The following is a 17751-nucleotide window of genomic DNA, read 5'->3' as shown; positions in this document are numbered from 1 at the left end:
ATGGAGCTGGAAGGAGGGGTGCGGGAGATTTCCAAAACAGCTGTAAGTTTTTGGGAGTGAACGTCCCCAGTAGTGTATAGAAGGAATAATAATAATAATAATAATAATCTTTATTTATATAGCACTTTTCAACAAAACCAGTATTTGAACCAAAGTGCTTTACAGAGATTGATTAAATTAATTGAACAGATCAAATGTCAATAAATCCATAAAAACAAAAAAAGAGAAAAAAGAAAAAAGACACAGAACAGTACACTATAGAAATCAACATGAAACGTCCCCCCACAGCAGAATTCACTGTGAGGGAAGGCACTAAAAATATCCAGTTCTCCCCCTCATAGTCCACCCGAGGTCGGGGTCTATATGTGGCCTCCTCAGCCAACTCGATGTTCTCAGGCCCTCTGCCGCGAAGCTGGATCATCGGCGTCGGGTGAACGATTCTTCAGCGGCCAGGAAGGCAGGCACCAGCAGAGTGGCCATTTTGGGGTGGCCATTTGTTGGAGTGGTTGTGCCCGAGGTAGAGTGCTGTGAGTGAGGGTAAGTGCTGTGGCTTAGGATTGAGAGGATTCGGCGAGGAGACTGAGCAGAACGATATATATTGTAAATAACTGGGTTCCAGCACCGAACCTTAAGAGCCTTAGAAGCACATGGTATTGGGGGTAGGGTATTGACCATAAAAACAAAGACATTAGTCCAGGAGAATTTAGGCAAGAATTTTCTCAGCAGAGAAGAGGGAGATTACACATCATTCAGACAATTTGGTCTATCCTCCTGACAATTATACTGTTGTTCAGGTGGCAGTGTCAAGATAGCTTTTCTTTCTCAGTGAGAGTAGCTTAACTTTTAATTGAAAAGACAGCCATTTCAATACTGCAATACTCCCACAGTGGAGCAAGACAAGGCCTGAGCCTCTACAGGTTATAAACATTCATGTCATGGAACAGTCCAAGTGTTGACCTTCTTCTTCTTGCGTTTGAGGCAGCAGAAGTCTGCAGCAGGGTGATGCCATCCGGTTCGACATCCGTAGGTGCCCGCCCTAAAAGGAGTGCATGCGGCGCTGCTGCTGTCTCTGTTTGTTGTCGTTGGCCTGACTGAGGTCAGTTGACAGGGCTCACCAAGGGGAGGTCGACAACATGAGCCCCAAGTGTTGATCATTAATTAGGAACTGGTAGTTGCTTCTGTCGTAGGAACGACTCAGAATCGCCTCTGCGTGATTTTGTGAGAAGAATCAGAGTCAGAGAGTCTTTGGACATTACTTTAGACTTTGGAGATAGAGCATGTAAATAGGCCCTTCAACCCACGCTGACCACCAGTCACCCCATACACTTGCAGCATCCTACACACTAGGGACAATTTACATTATTTTAAAATCAAAGCCAATTAACCTACACACCCATTCATCTTTGGAGCCTGGGGGGGAAACCTGAGCACCTGGAGATAACCGTAGCGGTCACAAACTCTGTGGAAACAGCACCCATTGTCATAGCTCATTGGTTATATTTAAGAGGGAGTTAGATGTGGCCCTTGTGGCTAAAGGGATCACGGGGTATGGAGAGAAGGCAGGTACTGGATACTGAGTTGGATGATCAGCCATGATCATATTGAATGGTAGTGAAGGCTCAAAGGGCCGAATGGCCTACTCCTGCACCTATTTTCTATGTTTCTATTATTCTTGAAAGAAATTCAGTTGTAGTTATTTATGTTCCATAATTAGCTCTCCTGACTGAGGCATGATGCTTACATTTATTTTAGTTTAGTTTAGAGATACAGCGTGGAAACAGGCCCTTTGGTCCAGCAAATCCGCACCGACCAGCGATCCCCGTACACTAACACTATCCTATACACACTAAGCACAATTTACACTTATACCAAGCCACTTTACCTACAAACCTGTACGTCTTTGGAGTGTGGGAGGAACCCAAAATTCTCGGAGAAACCCCATGTGGTCACAGGGAGAACGTACAAACTCCTTACAGACAGCACCTGTAGTCGTGATCTAACCCGGTTCTCTAGCGCGATAAGTATTGTAAGGCAGCATCTCTACCACTGCACCACTGCACTGCCTGCTAGATATGAGAAATCTCTTGGTTTTCTACAGGATAAATATGACTTCAGATCCCAGAATGGTATCATGGGAATTTAATTTCAGTTACTTCAGCAAAATAAAAATCAGACATAAATTAACTGCAAATGCTGATTTACAAAAAAAGATAAGAGTGCTGAAGTAATTCAGTAGGTCAGTCGAAAGAAGGTTTCCAATCCGAAATGTTACCTATCCATGTTCTCCAGAGCTGCTACCTGACCCGCTGAGCTATTCCAGCACGTTGTATCCTTTCATGTGAACCAGCATCTGCAGTTTTTTCATTAAAATTTTAAAGCTACTATAAGTTACTTTTAGTTACTTCAACAAACTGGGAAAAAACAAATCTGACATAAGGAACTGCAGATGCTGGCTTATAAAAAATAAATATACAGGATTGCTGGTGTAACTCAGCGGGTCAGTCTGAAGAAGGGTCCCTACCCGAATTGTCACCTATCCATGTTCTCCAGAGATACTGCCTGACCAGCTGAGTCTTTTCCCCGGGGTAAGGAATCTAAAGCCATGACTTAAAGTGAGAGGGGGAAGGTTTAAAGGAACACGAGCTGTTATGCTATCAGCACACCATCTACTTCCTCAGAAGGCTTAGGAGGTTCAGCATTACATCAACAAATCTCACCAACTTCCACAGAAGCGCCGTAGAAAGCATTTTATCGGGATGCGTCACAGCTTGGCTTGGAGGAACAGCTCCATCCAAGACCGCAAGAAATTGCAGAGAATTGTGGATGCAGCCCAGACCATCACACAAACCAACCTCCCTTCCATTAACTCCATCTACACCTCACACTGCCTCAGAAAGGCCAGCAGCATAATCATGGACGAGTCGTTCCCTGGCCATTCCCTCTTTTCCCCTCTTACAAAAATAGACACAACATGCTGGAATAACTCAGCGGGTCAGGTAGCATCTCAGGAGAACATGGATAGGTTACATTACGGATTGGAACACTTCTTTAGACTTTATGAGTTACTCCAGCGCGTTGTGTAGTTTTTTTGTCAAACCAGTATCTGCAGTTCATTTATTCAGAAAAAGAAAGCTACTAAAAGCGCTATGAAATTATTAGGTTATGATGAAAATCCATGTAGCTCCTGGCTTCTAACATCGGAGGAAATCTGTCTTCCTTATGCCTACGCTTCCTGCAACATACCTCAACCCAAATTTCATGGACAATAAAACAATCAAATTACGCAATCATTTTAAAGTGATCAAAGGTTTCAAATAGATTTCTTTCAGCCACCTCATAGAACAGATAATATAACATAGAAAAGTCAATACTCTGTGAGTCATAGTTCCAAATCTCCGCCACATTTTTTTAAAACATCTTTGTAAAAGGAAGTAATGTGTTTGCAAATGTTCCAGAATGCCTTTATTAAAGGTGATATGCCAACTATTTTGCTGCTGCCTAAATGCTCTTGTTGCCTGAATATAAAATACCACTGTCTGTTATCAATGGTAAATCAGTATTGATGGATAAAACAATAGACAATAGACAATAGATGCAGGAGTAGGCCATTCGGCCCTTCGAGCCAGCATTGCCATTCATGGCTGATCATCCCCAGTCATTCCTGCCTTCTCCCCATATCCCCTGACTCTGTTATCTTTAAGAGCCCTATCTAGCTCTCTCTTGAAAGTATCCAGAGAGCCGGCCTCCACCATCCTCTGAGGCAGAGAATTCCACAGACTCACAACTCTCTGTGTGAAAAAGTGTTTCCTCATCTCCATTCTAAATGGCTTACCCTTTATTCTTAAACTGTGGCCCCTGGTTGTGGATTCCCCCAACATCGGGAACATGGTTCCTGCCTCTAGCGTGTCCAAACCCTTAATAATCTTATATGTTTCAATAAGATCCCCTCTCAGCTGCCTAAATTCCAGAGTATACAAGCCCAGCCGCTCCATTCTCTCAGCATCTGAAAGTCCCGCCATCCCGGGAATTAACCTTGTAAACCTACGCTGCACTCCCTCAATAGCAAGAATGTCCTTCCTCAAATTAAGCGACCAAAACTCCACACAATACTCCAGGTGTGGTCTCACTAGGGCCCTGTACAACTGCAGAAGGACCTCTTTGCTCCTTTACTCAACTCTTCTTGTTGAGAAAGGGTAGCCAGTCTTGGTCAATCTTGCCAACTGTGCCCACTATATGAGAATTACCTTTTAAATAATGAACTTTGAATACAACTGATAGGGTTTTCCCCAAAAATCAAAGGAGGCTAAGGGATAACCTTTGGGAGGATTATAACATCACGAGGTGAATTGGTCACAGTCTTTTTCCCAGGGGCGAGGAATCTAAAGCCATAACAAAGTGAGAGGGGAAATGTTTAAAGGATCACGTGCCGCATTTTGACTTTTGTGCTGCCAGCACACCATCTACTTCCTTAGAAGGCTTAGGAGGTTTGGCATGTCACCAACAACTCTCAACAACTTCCACAGATGCGTCGTAGATCGGATGCATCACAGTTTGGTTTGGGAACAGCACCATCCAATACGGCACGAAATTGCAGAAAATTGTGGACGCAGCCCAGACCATCACACAAACCAACCTCTCTCCCATTGAAGTCCAGCAGCATAATCAAGGACGAGTCGCTCCCTGGCCATTCCCTCTCCTCTCCTCTCCCATCGGGCAAAAGGTATAGAAGTGTGAAAACGTACACCTCCAGTCGGTATCTTCCCAGCTCTTATCGGGCAACTGAACTATCCTACCACAACAAGAGAACAGTCCTGAACTACTATCTACCTCATAGGGGACTATCTTTGATCAGACTTTACTGTGTATACTCTGGGTTTATCATGCATGGCACTTTATTCCCTTATTATGTATCTGTATACTGTGAATGGTTTAATTGTAATCATGTGTATTGTCTTTCTGAGAATCCAAAACGTCAGGTATCCATGTCCTCCAGATATGCTGCCTCACCCGCTGACTGACTTCAGTACTTTGTGACATTCTTTTTGGTAAACTTGCATCTGCAAAATCTCCTCAAGGTATGGCTATTTTGAAGCATTTCTCTCTGACAAGCTAGCATCTGCAGTTCCTTCCTACACATTTTGTCTGCTCCACTGCTTAATCTCCTCAAGGTATGCCTACTTTAAAGAAGTTCTCCTCCTCCGACAAGGAGTCTGAAGAAGGGTCTCAACCCGAAACGTCACCCATTCCTGCTATCCAGAGATATAACCATATAACCATATAACAATTACAGCACGGAAACAGGCCATCTCGGCCCTACAAGTCCGTGCCGAACAAATTTTTTTTCCCCTTAGTCCCACCTGCCTGCACTCATACCATAACCCTCCATTCCCTTCTCATCCATATGCCTATCCAATTTATTTTTAAATGATACCAATGAACCTGCCTCCACCACTTCCACTGGAAGCTCATTCCACACCGCCACCACTCTCTGAGTAAAGAAGTTCCCCCTCATATTACCCCTAAACTTCTGTCCCTTAATTCTGAAGTCATGTCCTCTTGTTTGAATCTTCCCTATTCTCAAAGGGAAAAGCTTGTCCACATCAACTCTGTCTATCCCTCTCATCATTTTAAAGACCTCTATCAGGTCCCCCCTTAACCTTCTGCGCTCCAGAGAATAAAGACCTAACTTATTCAACCTATCTCTGTAACTTAGTTGTTGAAACCCAGGCAACATTCTAGTAAATCTCCTCTGTACTCTCTCTATTTTGTTGACATCCTACCTATAATTGGGCGACCAAAATTGTACACCATACTCCAGATTTGGTCTCACCAATGCCTTGTACAATTTTAACATTACATCCCAGCTTCTATACTCAATGCTCTGATTTATAAAGGCTAGCATACCAAAAGCTTTCTTTACCACCCTATCTATTTGAGATTCCACCTTCAAGGAACTATGCACAGTTATACCCAGATCCCTCTGTTCAACTGTACTCTTCAATTCCCTACCATTTACCTTGTACGTCCTATTTTGATTTGTCCTGCCAAGGTGTAGCACCTCACATTTATCAGCATTAAACTCCATCTGCCATCTTTCAGCCCATTTTTCCAAATGGCCTAAATCACTCTGTAGACTTGGAAATCCTCTTCATTATCCACAACACCCCCTATCTTGGTATCATCTGCATACTTACTAATCCAATTTACCACACCCAACACAGATCCCTGAGGCACCCCACTAGTCACCTGCCTCCAACCCGATAAACAGCCATCCACCATTACCCTCTGGCTTCTCCCATTCAGCCACTGTTGAATCCATCTTGCTATTCCTGCATTTATACCCAACATTTGAACCTTCTTAACCAACCTTCCATGAGGAACCTTGTCAAAGGCCTTACTAAAGTCCATATAGACAACATCCACTGCTTTAGCCTCGTCAATTTCCCTAGTAACCTCTTCAAAAAATTCAAGAAGATTAGTCAAACATGACCTTCCAGGCACAAATCCATGTTGACTGATCCTAATCAGACCCTGTTTATCTAGATGATTATATATATTATCTCTAAGTATCTTTTCCATTAATTTGCCCACCACTGAAGTCAAACTAACAGGTCTATAATTGCTAGGTTTACTCTTAGAACCCTTTTTAAACAATGGAACAACATGCGCAGTACGCCAATCCTCGGGGACTATTCCCGTTTCTAATGACATTTGAAATATTTCTGTCATAGCCCCGGCTATTTCTACACTAACTTCCCTCAATGTCCTAGGGAAATATCCTGTCAGGACCTGGAGACTTATCCACTTTTATATTTTTCAAAAGTGTCAGTACTTCTTTTACTTTGAACCTCATAGTATCCATAGCTACTCTACTAGTTTCACTTACCTCACATAATTCAATATCCTTCTCCTTGGTGAATACCGAAGAAAAAAAATTGTTCAATATCTCCCCCATCTCTTTTGGCTGTGCACTCTGTCTCTCCAATGGACCAATTTTATCCCTCGTTATCCTTTTGCTATTAATATAGCTGTAGAAACCCTTTGGATTTACATGCTGCCTGTTCCGCTGTGTTACTCCAGCATTTTGTGTCTACCTGCAGTTGTTTGTTTCCAATATGCAAGAGGACCACATGAAAAATCTACACTAGATTGCAAGCATGCATTTACATATTTGTTCTAGATAGTGCATTACTTTGCAAGCTTGTGGATCTTACAGGGAGTTTCACATGGAAATGTGTAATTTTCATACATAGGCAGATGTGATCATTGCTGCACCTTATCTGAAAGGTCGAGATGCTCCGTACACCCTGCAACCTCGTGGTTGTGGCGAGAAGGGTCGCTACATTCACTTCACCCCAAACTTCATGCTAAACGACACCCTGGCTTCAGCTTATGGCTCAAGAGGTATGTGATTTTAAGAGTTAGTAAGCTGTAGCATATAGAAACATAGAAATTAGGTGCAGGAGTAGGCCATTCGGCCCTTCGAGCCTGCACCGCCATTCAATATGATCATGGCTGATCATCCAACTCAGTATCCTGTACCTGCCTTCTCTCCATACCCCCTGATCCCTTTAGCCACAAGGGCCCCATCTAACTCCCTCTTAAATATAGCCAATGAACTGTGCTCAACTACCTTCTGTGGCAGAGAATTCCAGAGATTCACCACTCTCTGTGTGAAAAATATTTTTCTCATCTCGGTCCTAAAAGATTTCCCCCTGGTCTGAGTATGAGATTATCAAGACACATAAGGGCAGGAGTTGAGGTTTTAACCCTTTGAACCTTCTTAAGCGGTTGGACAGGCTAGATACAGGAAGATTGTTCCCGATGTTGGGGAAGTCCAGGACAAGGGGGTCACAGCTTAAGGATAAGGGGGAAATCCTTTAAATCCGAGATGAGAAGAACTTTTTTCACACAGAGAGTGGTGAATCTCTGGAACTCTCTGCCACAGAGGGTAGTTGAGGCCAGTTCATTGGCTATATTTAAGAGGGAGTTAGATGTGGTCCTTGTGGCTAAGGGGATCAGAGGGTATGGAGAGAAGGCAGGTACGGGATACTGAGTTAGATGATCAGCCACGGTCATATTGAATGGCGGTGCAGGCTCGAAGGGCCGAATGGCCTACTTCTGCACCTAATTTCTATGTTTCTATGAACCCGTTCCAACATTCAATAACATGATTGTTGATTCATCCCATTAAAATCTCACCAAAGGAAAATCTATTAATCACAGAATTTGTTGGAAAAGTGGAAAATGTGAGTTTTAATGCAGAGGAGAATCAAGGGATGGAAAGAGAGAAGGGGAGCACCTCTGATAGGGTGAGGCAGGGGTTCCTTGCTGATAATCTGTTCATGAAGCTTCTGTGGAACCTCCATTCTCTGCAACATAAGCCTATCTTGTATTGCTCCAATTCTGCTGATGGGTTTTCAACCTGAAGTATTAACTGTTTCTCTCTCTCAACAGTTGCTGCCAGACTTGCTAAATATTTCCAGCATTTTTTCTTAGTTCTTTTTTTGGGGGTTCATTTTATTGTCACGTGTACCAAAGGTACAGTGAAATACACTTTTTGCATATACATTAGATTATTGCATATACATTGCATATACAGTGTGACTATTGGCACACATGAAGACAATCCCTGATTAAGTACTCCATGCATGGAAACCTATGGAGCCTACTGAGTCCATTTGTAATAGTCGCCAGTCTTCGGTGCCATTTTACACATTCCAAGCTGCAGCTTGCTATGAAGGCTCGATGCACCCATCACCTCATTCAGTTTGCCAGTGATTGAATTGAATTGAATTGAATTTTATTTTTGTCATTCAGATCGAAAGGTCTGAAAGAAATTTTGTTGCCTTGCAGTCATACATATAATAAAAATGACAAAAACACACAATAAACACAAGTTTAACATCCACCACAGAAAGTTCACCAGGCACCTCCTCACTGTGATGGAAGGCAAAAGTCTTAAAGTCCGCCTCTTCCCTTGTTCTCCCTCTGCGCCGAGGCGATCCAGGCTTCGGATGTTGTGACCCCGCCGGGCAATGGTAAGTAAGTCAGTCCCGCGGTTGAATCCAAGCGCCGCGAACGGGCCGGTTCAAACTCCACGGCCCGGGGTGGTCGAAGCCGCGGCCCTCCACTCCAGCGGACGCAGCTGGTGTTGCGGGAGCTCCGGAAAAACAGGTCACCAACCTGTGATTTGTCCTTCTCCTCGCCACTTCTACACTTTTTACTGTCAGCGTGGAAATCCCCAGTGCACAACCGTTGGAACAGAACTTTATTTCATTTAAGTGTCTCAGAAAATAATTTTATGCCATTGAGTTTATTTTACATTCATGAGAATTGTGCCAATATATAAGTTTATTTAAAATACTATTTACTTTTTACTGGATTGGTTTCATTAGTTTGAGCAAAAGTACTTTTATTTCCATAGGGCAAGCATTCGTTCATGAATGGGCCCATCTTCAATGGGGAGTATTTGATGAATATGATGATTTGACGTCTTTTTATATAACTAGTGATGGTACTGCTGATGCAACAAGCTAGGATTCTCATTGAATATTTTTGTACAGTGTGAAATGACCTCTGAGATTTCTGGACAAGGTTACAAAACTCAAGAGCTGCCTGAAATAAAAATGGAAAATCGTGTATATTGAGTATAAAATGATGAGGGGAATAGATATTTTACCCAGAGCAGGGGAATCAACAACAAGAGGACAACAGGTGAGAGGGAAAAGATTTAATAGGGGCAACCTGAAGGGAAGGTAGTTGAGATAGGTACATAGATGGGAAAGGTTTAGAGGCATATGGGTCAAACGCGGGCAGGTAGGACTAGCATCGATGAGGCATCTTGGTCAGCATGGGCAAGTTGGATCAAATGGCCTATTTTCATGCCATATAACACTATGACTCCACAATAATGCTGGAAATATTCAACTGTTCAGACAGTATCTATGGAAAGAGAAATGGAGTTAATGTTTCAGGTGAAAGACTCTTCATCAGAATCTGGAAAGTGAAAAAACAAATGTGTTTGAAGTTGCAGAGAGGGAAGGAGAGGAGGAATATCTCTGAAGATGTGAGGCCAGGGTTGCCTTAGTGACAAGCTGCTTATGAAGGCATCTACGCATCTAGTTGATAGATTAGTGAGATCAACTAAAGAGAGAAACAGAGACAGAGAGAAAACAAATGTACAGACATATAAAAGCTGTATTTTGTGGGCCAGTACTGTGAGTCACAGTACAGTATAGTATTGCAGAGAAGAATGCTGGAAACACCCGACAGATCAGGCGGGGAGAGAAAAGCTGATTTTATATTAAAGATGGATAAGCTATAGCAGAACTGGCAGTTCCGATACAGACTGTAAATATTAAATTTGAGTCCAGAAGGCTGCAGTGTGACCAGAGTGAAGATGATATGTTGTTACTTAATTTTGCATTGTGTCTCACTATAACAGTACAGAAAGCAAGTGTAGGGAGGAGTGACACAAAATGCTGGAGTAACTGAGCGGGTCGGCAGCATCCCTGTAGAATATGGATGGGTAACGTTTCAGGTCGGGATCATTCTTCGGACTGATTCAGACTGAGGGAGGAGTGTAGTTTATCACTCTAATTGGGTGGCAGGTATATGGAACAAACTGTCAGGTACAATTATAATGCTTAAAAACCATTTCGATAAGTACATGGAATAGAGGGAGAAGGGCTACGTTGCAGAAAACTAAATTAAACAAAAATAGACGTGAGCATGAACAAGTCGGGCCGAAGTGCCTGTTTCCATGCTGTACGGCTATGTGGTTGCAGACGGATTGGAAAGAGTGGAATTGAGATGGCGTAATCGCAGTGATAAGCACACTGGATATCCACCAAGTGTTCACAGGAGTGGAAGGCAACCTCATCTCCATTACACAGCTACATACCTTCACCAGATAAAAGCTGTCCAGGGTCTGACCTCCCCAGAGGAGCATGGGTGAAGCTCAACAGACTTTGTACTCCCTTCGGCCCACACAGAACAGCGATCCCCACACATTAACACTACCCAACAAACAATAGGGACAATTTTATATTTATATCAAGCCAATTAACCTACAAACTTGTACATCCTTGGAGTGTGGGAGGAAACCGAAGATCTCGGAGAAAACCCGTGCTGGTCACGGGGAGAACGTACAAACTCCGTAAAGTCAACATCCATAGTCAGGACTGAACCCGGATCTCTGGCGCTGTAAGGCAGTAGCTCTATTGCTACTCCACTGTGCTGAAAGGGGAGGTGAGGGAAAAATATGTCTTTTGGTGGAATCTCATGAAGGTGATAGAAATTATGAAGGGTGATTCATAGAATGCAGAATATGGTGGGATGAACTGGGGTACTAATTATTGAAATGTATTGAACTTTATAAGTTGACACAATTAAGTTGGAAAGTTAACCAGGTGGTGCCATTTATTATATCATAGAAACAAATTAACTTGCACCTCCTTTTATACATTTCTGGTTTAGTTATTATGGCAGAAGGAGGAAAATTGAAGATAGCAACTCAGACAATTTGTGGAGCACTCCCTCAGTACTGAATTGAAACTTTAGCAGAGGTTTCTCTGTTACTGAATTAAAATATTATCTTGCAGATGCTCGAAAGAAATAAGAGGGAAGATAGCTGATTGTACGGGCACTTCCTGTGCACCTTGCAACATAGATCCCAACACTAGGCTGCCTAAAGGCAATTGTCAATTCTTCCCAGAGATGGATCAGAGTTCATCATCTTCGATAATGTACGTGCAGGGTCTGACAAATGTAAGTGGAGTTGAAGTTATATTTTCTCAAACATTTGTTTCTCTCTGTATAGTTCTATGTCCTGTTGTGCTGAAGCAAAGCAAGAATTTCATTGTTCTATCACGGACACATGACAATAAACTCTCTTGAATCTTGAGTTCCTTTGTATCGTTTCCAGAACTCATAGAATTTTGGAATCCGACTAGTTTCACTGTCCTTCTGATTAATTTTACTGTTTGTATGCCTCGTTGTCACCTTCCCCATAGCCAGCAATAAACCATTTTACATTTCCATGACCATTGTCTACTTTGATCTGTCATTTTCATACCTTCCATATCTCGTCTCCCACTTCCCTGACTCTCAATCTGAAGCGTTTCGACCCGAAATGTCACCCATTCTTTTTCTCCAGAGATGCGGCCTGTCCCACTGAGTTACTCCTGCATCTTGTGTCTATCTTTGGAATGATGGAGTCGAACAGCACAGACACAGGCTCTTTCGCCCACTTGAATCTAGGATCTACTGAATCTCATGACAGAAAGCAAAGAACAAACAACACTTAGCTGAGCTAGACACCTTGTGTCATGTTTATTCCACAAGCCCCTTTTACTTACATTCTCACCAATCATAACCCATGTGCAGATAAGGCGAATTAGTGCGTCTGACCTTGGAGTTGTTATTGGGCTTTTGTGGCTGGGCCTTCCCGTGAGGCTGCTGGCGAGTCGCCAGTGGTGACAGGCTGTATGCAAAACCAACGTGGGCATGAAGGCACCACAGCTCCCCCCACAGCCACCGAGTCATACAAGGTGGCGACAATCTGGCTTTGTCCTGCTGCATACCGGTCTGGCGGGTTGATTTTATGGCCTGAACTTGTTTGGTATTGTAGTGTGGGAAGTCTTTGACAGAAAGTGTTGGGTTCTCGTGACTTCGCCGGTTCAGTGGTTGAGGTAGTCGGTTGGTTCTCGACATATGCTGGCTGTTTTTCCGTTCCAATTGATCACAAAACTCTTGGGTAGGCGTTGGATGACTTGGAAAGGGCCATCGTATGCTTGCTGAAGAGGTCGGAGGACGGCGTCTTGTTGGGCCTAAACATGTGTGCAGCATTGGAGGTCAGCAGGCACGTAGACCATTGTAGGTGTTCGCCGTGTCGGTGTTGGCCTGAGATGCTGCATAGTTTGCCGTAATTGATCGACATACGTGCTTGGATCATAAGATCTGTCTTTGGGGATTGGTTTTACAAAATTCGCCGGCAGCTTCGGAGTTGTGCCGTAAACAATTTCCGCCGATGAACATCCTAGGTCTGCCGTCACCGCTGTATGAATGCCAAGCAGAACCAGAGGCAACCGTTCACTCCAGTGCGATGCGTCTCCTCCGGCTGCTAGAGCGGCTTTCAACTGGTGATGGAACATTTCAATCAGGCCGTTCGCTTGTGGGTGATACGCAGTCGTTGAAATCCGGTTCGTACTCAAGAGGTCGGTTAGTGTTTGAAACAGCACAGACACGAATTGCAGTCCTTGGTCTGTTGTGATCGTACTTGGGACCTCAAAGACCAAAATCCATCGGTCAACAAAAGCGGGGGTTATTCTTTCCGCTGAAATGTTGATGACTGGGGTAGCATCTTGCCATCTTGTCTTCACAAGTGAGCAGATATGTGTATTGTCTTGACAGTGGGAGTGGGCCGACAAAGTCCAGGAGGCACGTGCTAGAAACGGGTCGGTACAGGAAACTCACCGAATTGGGTCCTAGTGTGCCTGGAGATCTTGGATTGTTGACACGGTAGACAAGTCTTCGCCCATAATCCAATGTCACACTTGATGAAAGGCCAGATGAAACATTTGGAGACTAGTTTTATCGTAGTCTTCTTGCCCGGATGTGATAAGTTGTGCAGCACGCTGAAAACTTCTCGATGCATCGGCCTAGGCACAACGACCTTGGTTTACCAGTGGAAGTGTCACATATGATGGTTTCTCTCATGTCACCGATAAGTACAGTACATCTTCCAATTTTAGGGCTGTATGCGCTTAGCGTCAATGGATAAGATTGGGATCAATGCTGCGCGCGAGCCATGGCATAAAAATCGATGAGTGTGACCACATTCAGAGCATCCACCTCCAGTTTTGATAGGGCGTTGGCCAGCAGATTTGCTTTTCCGTGACACTTAGCCAGCCACCTTGTGTCACGTTTATTCCAGAAGCCCTTTTTACCTAAATTCTCACCAATCATAGCCTGTGTGCAGTTAAGGCCAATTAGTGCATCTGACCTTGGAGTTGCTATTGAGCTCTTGCGGCTGGACCTTCTCATGCGGCTGCTGACAAGTCGCCAGCGGTGACAAGGTGCAAACAAACGTGGGCGTGAAGGTGCCACAAGTCCACGTCGATCAGCAAACACACATTTTGTTCTAATCCTACACTAATCCCATTTTATTTTCACCCACATTTCTCCCAATGGCAGAGGTGTCTATACTCAGAAAGTTAAAAAAAGTTTAGAAGGGATCTGAGGAAGTATTAATTCACCCAGAGGTTGCTTAAGAGTCTGGAATGTACAGCCAGAGTGGATGGTGGAAGGAGAGACACATCCAACTTTTAAGAAGCTTCTTGGCAAGGCTATTGCTAAGTGTGATTAGTACAGATGGGTTATCGATACTTGGCATGGATATGTTGGCCAAAGGGATAGTATCTGTGCTGTATATATTTTTGACTATAAAAAAAAAGTAGGGACGAATGTTTAACTTTGTGCCGAAGCCTAAACTGTGTATTGAGAATCTGTTATAAAACCTACTCAATTTTAATTTTTATTTTATTCATGCCTCATCTAAAGTCTTGATGTATTAATAATATATTATGTGTATAGTTTACCTTAATGTTTTTTTCCTTGTGTGTTTGGCATCGTCCCTAAAATCCATGATATTTATTTCCATTATCCAGGCGGATAAATTCTGTGATGACAAGACTCACAATGCTGAAGTGCCCAACTCACAGAACAGAATATGCAATTACAGGAGCACTTGGGACATGATCAGCAAGTCGGAGGATTTCAAAAACAGTTCCTCACCCCACACTGGATCCGTCATCCCAACGTTCACGTTTCTTCAGGCCAAGCACCGTGTTGTTTGCTTAGTCCTTGATGTCTCAGCAAGCATGGGGTTGGTAAGGTCTTTCTCAATATACATTTCATAGAATAGGTTTTCACACCAAAACTGACCTGCAATAACTAATATTGAATTCTTCTTGTCAGTAACTTTCGTTCCCAAAACTTTCACGCCCAGTTTATGCAGAATGCATTTTATAATCAAGCAGAACTTTTCGTTTAGAAATTAATAGAAGATTGCATTTTATAGCAAGGAAACAGAACTGGTGTGAATAGCAGTGGACTTGGTGGGCAAAAGGGCCTGTTTCCATGCTGTATCTCTAAACCATTGCCTGTCCATTCCCTCCAGAGATGCTGCCTGACCCATTGAGTTCCTCCAGCACTTTGTGTTTTGCTGAAGATTCCAGCATCTGCAGTTCCTTGTCTCTACAAAGATGCGACTGATTTTTGTGACCATCACCTTGTACATTGAAACTTATGTTTTACTTCGGAGTCACGTGAGTGACTTCGTGAAGAACCCCGCTTCCACGCATGCGTGTATTATCGCTACACGCATTGCAACGAGTCACACAGAGGGGAACGGCGTTCCCCAAGCGGGAGATTTGAAAGTTGGGAACAGCAGGTAAGCGACTCTGCGTTCCTTTTTTCTACTTACTTTTAGGTGGCTGCGGAAAGCCGGCGGGGAGACCCGTGGAGGGCGAGCAGCCGGCAGCAGCAACAGCACGAGTTTCCCTGGGGGGGGAACAACCTGAGCCCGACTTTGCTCCCGCACCGGCAAAATTCACCTCTCGGCCGGGCGGGAAGCAAAGTAAAAAAGGTCCCTATGCCAGTCTCAAACGAGACTGGCTTGGGAGCAGTCGGTAGCAGCCAGCACAGAGGCTGCGGGACAGACAGCTCGGACCAGCGGTACCGGGGCTCGAAACGCTCAGCGAGTGCAGCGGCACTTATGGAGTCGGAACGGGACGTTCGGGCTGGAAACCTTCTTCACAAGGTAAGGGCCAGGGGATCCATAGGAACAGCCGGGGTTACCGGCTGCGGAACTGCCGCGAAGGACCAGGCCCGTGAACACCGGGGTCGGTCCAAGCGGCTCGAACCCGACACAGGGAACGACGGTCACCGGCGGGAGAAGGAAAGTCGGGAACAGCAGGTAAGAGACCCTGCGTTTTCCTTCAACTTACCTTTCTAGGTGCAGACATGGACTAGGTCCATGTAAGGTGCAGAAGGCCGGCGGGAGAACCGCGGAGGAGCGGCAGCAGCAGCGGCAGCGGCAGCAGCAGTGGCAGCCGGCAGCTGCAGGAGCACAGGCAGCTGCAGGAGCACAGGCAGCAGCAGTGGCAGCTGGCACTTCGTGAGGAGCTGGCAACGGCAGGAGCAGCATGGGCACATCGGTTCCCGGAGAGGGAAAAACACCTGTGCCCAACTTCGCTCCAGCATGGTGAGAAAGTTCATTTCTCGGCAGCAAAGGACTTTGCAGTTGACTGGCTGCAATCTACTACAAGGGACCAGTATGTGAGTACCAGGGTCGGTCCCAGCGGGGTTTTAGTTACAATAATCGCTTCTCGGGTTTTTTGGCTAAGATCAAGTGTAGTATCTGTTCTTATCAGTTTAATATCTGATACACCCCTTATCTAGGGACTATATATATTATATAAAAACTATAGTAGCTGTTATCATCAGTTTTAACCGGCCAGATCCATGGACCGAGCGGTAGGCTAGACACAAATCAAACAAGGTAGTGGACTCAGAAGGGTCCGACTTTGCATAAAACCGCCGGCAACCAGCGCCCGAGAGGGCTGGAGCGGGAAGAAGCGGTGTATGGAGCCTTGCTCCAACGTGATAAACCACAGCAGTACCTCTTTGAGGGCTGCACAATGCTTCTACCCCATCAGAGGGGAGCACTGTGGGTCAGTTCTGGGTTGACTTGCAAGAGGGGTCCGCAGAACAAAAGACAAGTGGGCAGCAGTTAAGCCCCACAGGGGTACCCCGTGTGGGACCCTAGAGATCTCTAACTCTGTAAAAAAGAGTAGGCAGGACCCTGATGGGCCAGAGCCTGGTAATACAGCGTCCCATGATCCTAACACAGCAGGGACTCTGCTGGACATGGTGGCCGATTACTTTAGCCAAGTCAAACATGGGTAGACTTGGATCCAGGATGGCAATAGTATTACTATATGTCTGGCCACATACGCCAACAAGAAACATTTACAAACACTGGCCAGACATCTGCCACCTGGCAACGGTGAGGCATTACAGGTGCCCAGTGTAATCCAATGCATTTGGCAGCATATGGACGAACATCAGGAACCAGGACCTCAAGATCCAGAGAACCTTCAAGGGATTGACGGAAGGCATCATAGCATACACCAGCACCCTGGACTAAACGTAGGTAACCAAAGACCATCAAGACGCACTAGATCTGTTTAATAATATGCAATATGACCTGAACTACACGTGGAAGGCGGCCATTCAGCCAGCACTAGGACCCCAAAAATGCTACCATTTGCAAATAAAGAACCGTGTGTGGACTAAGCTAAGACACTGGGGCTCATCAAGGCCAGCGCAAGGGCCTATTTTGGAGCATGATACCAGCCACAGGCAAGGCCATAAAAAATGTGGCTCATACCAGTAGCAGTGTCAGAAATCAATATAACCTGCAGGATCCGTTTTAGGGTATGGCCAGGGCGGCCACCCTGGAAGATGCGGAAGCCTCAACCTCCCACACAACCCCGAACAAGAAATATTAAACCAGAACCTTATTTTCAAAAAACCAAGGAAATAACAAAACCACCGGTAACCATGGAGGTAGGTGGGTGGGGTTTCTTCTGTTAAATAGGGACCTACGAGGGTAGGGGAGGTTGCAACACTATAGTTATGTATGGTATATAATCACTACAGATTCATATAATCTCAGCAGTA

At 44.6% G+C, this 17751-nt stretch overlaps 2 pseudogenes; both read left to right on the top strand.

The window, feature by feature from the left end:
• LOC129716481 (calcium-activated chloride channel regulator 1-like) overlaps positions 1–17751 on the top strand; it is a 40092-nt pseudogene continuing 22341 nt past the window's right edge.
• LOC129716482 (U2 spliceosomal RNA) lies at positions 16387–16495 on the top strand (annotated as a pseudogene).

The sequence above is a fragment of the Leucoraja erinacea genome, unplaced genomic scaffold (genome assembly GCF_028641065.1).
Source record: "Leucoraja erinacea ecotype New England unplaced genomic scaffold, Leri_hhj_1 Leri_243S, whole genome shotgun sequence".
Classification (NCBI taxonomy): Eukaryota; Metazoa; Chordata; class Chondrichthyes; order Rajiformes; family Rajidae; genus Leucoraja; species Leucoraja erinaceus.
This window is presented reverse-complemented; position numbering and strand designations above follow the sequence as displayed.